Here is a 6,095-nt window from a genome sequence, read left to right as displayed (position 1 = left end):
AACGCTTGCCAGCCACGTGCAAGTTGTTGTTATTGTCTTGGGTTATGGTTTCTTTCCACTTTTTTTTTCCTTTCCATGCAGTCCTTGCTGCTGGCAATCAGCGAAACGTTACGTGCGTTGCCTGTTTTTTGTGTTTTTTTTTGTTTGTCCTGTTCCAGGACGGGTTTCTTATCAGTGGCGAAGGACGAAGCTGGCGGGTGGGAGCAAGGAGCAGGGGAGCGGGGAGCAGGGAGCTCGGAGATGGAGCCTCCGACCACGAGGAGTCCTCGGATTTCGTCGGGAGTCGTGGCTGGGTTCTGGTTTCTGCTTGGCAGCCGGCGTTGATATAAATTCTTATTGGCGCATTACAAATTGCCGTCTTGCCTGAAGATGAGTGCGTGTGTGTGTGTATGTGTGTGTGTGTGTGGGTGTGTGGGAAGGTCCTGGGCACATAATGTAATCGCCTTACATAACACAAGGCATAAACAGTTTTTCTTACTTGATTCGCGACAGACAACGGATTTGGTCCTTTGTTTTGCGGTAATTAGATTTCCACCTCATTTGCATACAAATGAAAGCGAATCCATGAATGGCGAATCAACCTTTCGACAAGCGCGCATAAATTAGCGGAATAAAATATTAGTAGTTATGTACATACTTATACATAGATGTATGTGTTTATAAGCTTGTCGAAGCCTTTGTGGAATTAAATGCGGCGCGATAACATATTAATGCCGCTAAGCTGGGCCCTACACAGTTTTCATTTTAACCGTAATTTCCCGACTTTTCCAAGCGCTACGCACTCGAATCGTTTCGAATCGGCTAATCCATAAAACCGCTTTCGCCGCTAATTCAATTCAAATGTCTCGCTGCATTATTAAAAGCATTTCAATCAAAGTCAGTCAGCAGTCGGCGGTAGTGGGAATTTGGGAAAGTCGGAAAATCGGAAAATCGGCAGGCGGCTGTCGGCTGGCGGTCTTAGCCCCACAATGACCCCCACCCCCCGCGAAAGCCAATCACTTGACATTGCAATTGAATGCGAAGGCAGGCAAGCCAAAGCACGGCGTCAACCAACAATAGCAATGCGAAAACAAATGCTTTTCCCAATCCGATTCCGGCCATACTCTGACATTTTCCGCATATCATAACTCAATTTTATATATTTAAAAAAAAAACAATTTAATAGATAAATTTTACAAAATTTAATTACGAATTGAAAACATTCGCACACCAATTATATTGCACTTTAAAATTATAATATATTTGTTAGTTTTTATAAAGGTTAAAAAGACTTTAAAAAAAATGTAACTAAGTGATTGGACTGCTGATTGAGTAAAACACATTCAAGATGCCAGCTACTTTGAATTTTTAAAACTCTTGCTCAAATAAATAATTATAAATATAATTTTAATTTTAAAGAATGTACTTTTTAAAAATTTCTTGTATTTCTTATACAAAAGGCTACTTATAAATTCTACTAATAAAGTCCTGCAAATTAATAAATTTCTCAAATTCGTTTTATTGAAAAATAACATTTTTATTTACATTTCTGCTTTAATTATAAAAACTATCCTAGCTTAAATAACTATTTTTGAATATTTTGAATCATTCTTAAATAAAATCGTTCCATTTGGGATTTATCAGAATTAATGAATAAACATCGAAATCTAAAGAGACTTAAAATCATCTATTTTCGAAGATCATAAAAAAATGTTTGTTAAATATATTTCTGAACTCTCAGGCTGATTTATTACTATGAAATTGATAATAAAGAGAGGGATCAGCGAGGTGAGTGGATCAGAGTGCATGTCGTATGCTGTTGCTCATGTAATTGGCAGGCAATCGGCATTGATTAAGGCCAGCGCCAAAAAAGTATGCAACGCATTTTGCCGCTCGCACTCACACATAGACGCTGACAGCAACACGGACACAAGGACATGCACATGCACATGCACACGCACACACACAACTACAATCGCACTCACATTCGCACTCGCACATTGCAATTGCAGGCAATGCAATTGAATTCGTGGCAGTTTTAATGTAATTAGTTTTTACACCTTGCCAAACCGAATGAGAGACAGACACGGCGAATTGAATGTGTGTGTGCGTGTGTGTGTGTGTGGGTGGGTGAGGGTGTTTGAGGTGGGCGTTAAAGGATAATGGTGAACGGGGATAGTGGGTGGTTGGAGCAGACACTGCGCATTTTCTAATTAAAAACGCCAACGGCAATTGCCATTGGCCTGCGAACCCCAAGCAGCATCGCCATTGCCATGGCACTTCCACCCACTTTCCACCCACTTTCCACCCACTTTCCACCTCATTTTCCACCGCCCCCGACGACAGGAAACTGCGGCTAATTGGCAACAAGACAAATCGCTGTGGCAATTTGCTGAGAATTATGCGACAAGATCAATTTGGCCATCGAATTGGATGCGAATGCGGCAGGTTCAAGGTCTGTAATTGTTGTAAAAAACCAAAAAAAAAAAAACTCTGGGCCACAAAAGAAGAAACATAGCACCCCCTCTCAACGGGAAAACCGTAAAACTTTTACGGCATTTTCGGTTCACGCCTTTCGCGAGTGGGGTGTGATTTGAAATTAATATAACTAAAAGGTTTTACGGCGCCGCATTCAATCGTTCTATCATGGGTTTCCCATTTCCCATTTCCCTGTCTCTCCATTTCTCGTTTCTTATTTTTTTATTGATTCGCTGCTTCGTTATTTCGCTGATATATAGTTGGGTGAGTGTGTTTGTATAGTTTTTCTTTTCGCGGAAAACCAGCGCTTTTCCTTCCCCCCTTCCATTCCATTCCGTACCGTTCCGTTTCATTGCCGGCGGTGCGTTTAGTTGGTTTTTCCTTTGACGTTGTCGCTTGAAGCGTTGTGGCCACACACCCACACACCAGCACACCCGCACACACACACACCCACAACCACACACAGACACACTTTCTGACGGATAAAGCCTGGCTTTAACCCTTGGGCGGTCACTGCAGTCAGAAAGTGGACAGCGATGCACTTAAACGGACCGCAAATTAAATTGGATCTTCAACTTCAGGCGCTGGCAATTCATTTTGGGCAAGAAAACCCTAAAGGATGCGGCTGCAGATGGCTTATTAGTAACACTAAACGTGTAATTAATACATACCTTGGAAATTTACTAAATAAGCTGATTTTTCATGATTTTGGCGAAATATTTTTCCAATGATGATTTATTAGCGTACAATTTTAATGGAAGGTAGCTTAAATTAAACATAAGTTACACTGACTACTTCTTTTAAAACTAAATCAATAGTTTTTTACCATGTTAAAGGAGTACTTTGTGCATAATTATATAGATTACTTATTTATTGACTAATGTATGAGTCTTCTATAAAAGCACTTCCGAAAATAGTTTTCCTAGAGAAAACCACCTGACTGCTTGAATGATAGTTTAGTATGAACCTCAAATGTAAATCCACCCTGACTCTCACCAGAAAACACAAGGGTTACGTCTTTGATGTCATTGAAATTGTTATTTATTTATGCATTTTGCTAAGCTTCTCGGAATTTGTCATAGAAGGAAACGAAGTCGAGTACTCACAACTTTTCCCCTATCAGCTGACAAGGCCGGCATCAAGTTATCCTGGTCCACCTGCTGCTTCCTTTTAATTCGGTTTACACAAATATAAATATTTCCGTTTTAGTTTAAAGCGCCATATCCGTTTTCCCATTTTTCCCATTTTCTCCAATTTTTCCCCTCACCCCAAGTGCAACACAATCCGCACTCTTTTGCCGCTGTTGTGTTTGTGTGGCCTTCAGGTGTAAACATTATCTGCATTTTCACGCTCCAAACAGAAATTTATTGCCGATGCTGGGGGAGAGTGGTTGGCTAGGAAATGGGAAATGGGAAAATATGGGGGAAAACCAGCCACATCCTATCTTTGCGGTCTGGGCAATCGAAGAGCAACTTTATCGCTGCAATTGCGTCTCATCTTCCAGCACTTGACTGTTGCTCTCTCGTTCTCGTTGTGCCTGTGTGTGCATTACGCTAAATTACATTTTGAATATTGAATTGACGCTGCTAACCTGACCTTACCTGTCCCCTTCCCACCCTCCTCTACCTCCCCACCCCACCCCACCCCCTCTTCTCACCACCTGTCTGGGAAATCGAATTCGTTTGTTGCATTCCTTCAATTGAATTTTTGCGGTTCCATCGTCGTCGTCGTTTTCCCGACTGCCTTGGGGTCGCCTTTCTCCTTTCTCCTTTCAACTTTCACCTCGCCCCCCTCCCCCGCCTGCCCCCCTTTCCTGGACTCCTTCTTCATCTAATTTGATGGTGACGCAAACAAATTCGCTGCACAACCTGGCAATTTTGCGAGTTTGTCGAGCTTTCCTCGGCATCACTTTCATTTGCGATTGCTTCGTGCAGCAGAGATCGAATTCAGGTTGCAACTTCCGGCTAATGAAATATGGGTAGACTGGTTTTACATGGCTCACAGATATTGCTCAAATATAGTAGATTTTTAATGTTGATTATATTTTTGAATTAAATCCTTAGCTTCTGAAGTCAACCATCAAATATGATATTACTTCAGTTAGTTTTTCCCACAACCACCGTGCTTAACCCTTGCTGACCTCTTGAATTAGCCCATTCTGCCCATAAATCATTATCGCTGGCTATCTTTGACTATTCCCCCAGCAAAAGCCGGGCACAAATCAAAACTCCGAGCATTAGCAGCTACTGATTTGGAGTCCAGAGTCTTTAGTCAGATTAGGGCCAGCTTTGCTTGGCCTACGTGTGTGGAGTGTCCTTTGGGGAGTGGGTGGTTGGTGGTTGGGTGGCCCAGTGGTTCAGTGGCTCAGTGGCTCAGTCACTCAGTGGCTCAGCTTGAAGAGCCTTTCTTCTTCGGTCACGCACATGGTGAAAAACATTTCACAGACACGCAACACCTGACTCCCAGCTTGTGTGTATGTGTGTATAGGTGGGAGAAAGTGGGTGAAAGTGGGCGGCAGTGGAGTGCCACTTCTTGACTGGCTGGCTGCCTTCGCTTTTTATTACTCAACTTTGGCCGCCATCCAGTGACGAGCCCTTTGTTCGCTCCCATGCGTTCGTATGTACGAGTATGTCCTGGCTCAACTTGTAATAAAATGTAATTTTAATGTGTTAATTCAGTTGGTTTTGTCGTGTCAGGGGTCAGTTGACTCCTTGGCCGCGCTGCCATTGAATTGTTCGAACGGAAAAAGAGCTTAAGGAAATGGCCAAAAGAAATGCCCAGTGAAAGCACAGGGGAAGAAACATTCGCCGTTTTCAATTAACAAGTTTTTGTTTTGTTCGGTTTTTCTTTTTCTGGCGAATTTTTTTTTTTTGGCGAATGGCTTTTTGCAATGTTTAACAACGCGCTGTGTTGCCTAATTGATTTGCAGGTACTTGGGTCGAAGTTTCCCAGACAATGCTGCAATCTACCACCCAATTCCGCCCAACTTCGTGCTCATTTGTTGCCAATTAGTTGTGCAGCACCGCAGTCAATTGGAAATTCTCGGCAGACAGGAACAGGTAGGAAAACTGTTGACCATTCCGGTGGTTCATGGGTCCACAATGACAACACAAAGTTGCCCCGGAAGGATGTTCCTCTGGCTTCCAACCACCAGCATCCAGCATCCTGCTTCCTGCATCCTGCTCCTCCTGTTTTGGTTATCCATTTATCGATGCGGCAAACTTTCGTAATGACTTTGAAAATAAAAACAGCACAATAAATGGGCAAGAAAACGGTGCTGAAGGGTATGGAAATAAAACAAAAGGGAAAACGGGAGGCCGCAAAAGGTTCTAAGATTATCTACGAACTATTGACAATAATGAGCTTTCCTAATGAGTAGTGAAACGGAATGGAGTCGAGATTGGGATTGGGATTGGGATTGAGGTCTTGGGGTCTAGTAAAATTGGGGCCAGCCAATGTGCAAATGACAAAAGTTTTGCCCTCCACTTCGGACATGGGAATGTTTGTTAAATTATATTGTTTGGTGTTAATTAAGTGCTCCCGGAAAATGCCATGCCGCCTGGTATCCAAATGGAATAACTTTGCTCGACCATTTTCCGTGGCGAAGAGTTACGATCGGAGTTTGGGGGCTTCGATAC

This window comes from Drosophila rhopaloa, unplaced genomic scaffold, assembly GCF_018152115.1.
Source record: "Drosophila rhopaloa isolate 14029-0021.01 unplaced genomic scaffold, ASM1815211v1 contig_3, whole genome shotgun sequence".
Taxonomy (NCBI): Eukaryota; Metazoa; Arthropoda; class Insecta; order Diptera; family Drosophilidae; genus Drosophila; species Drosophila rhopaloa.
This window is presented reverse-complemented; position numbering follows the sequence as displayed.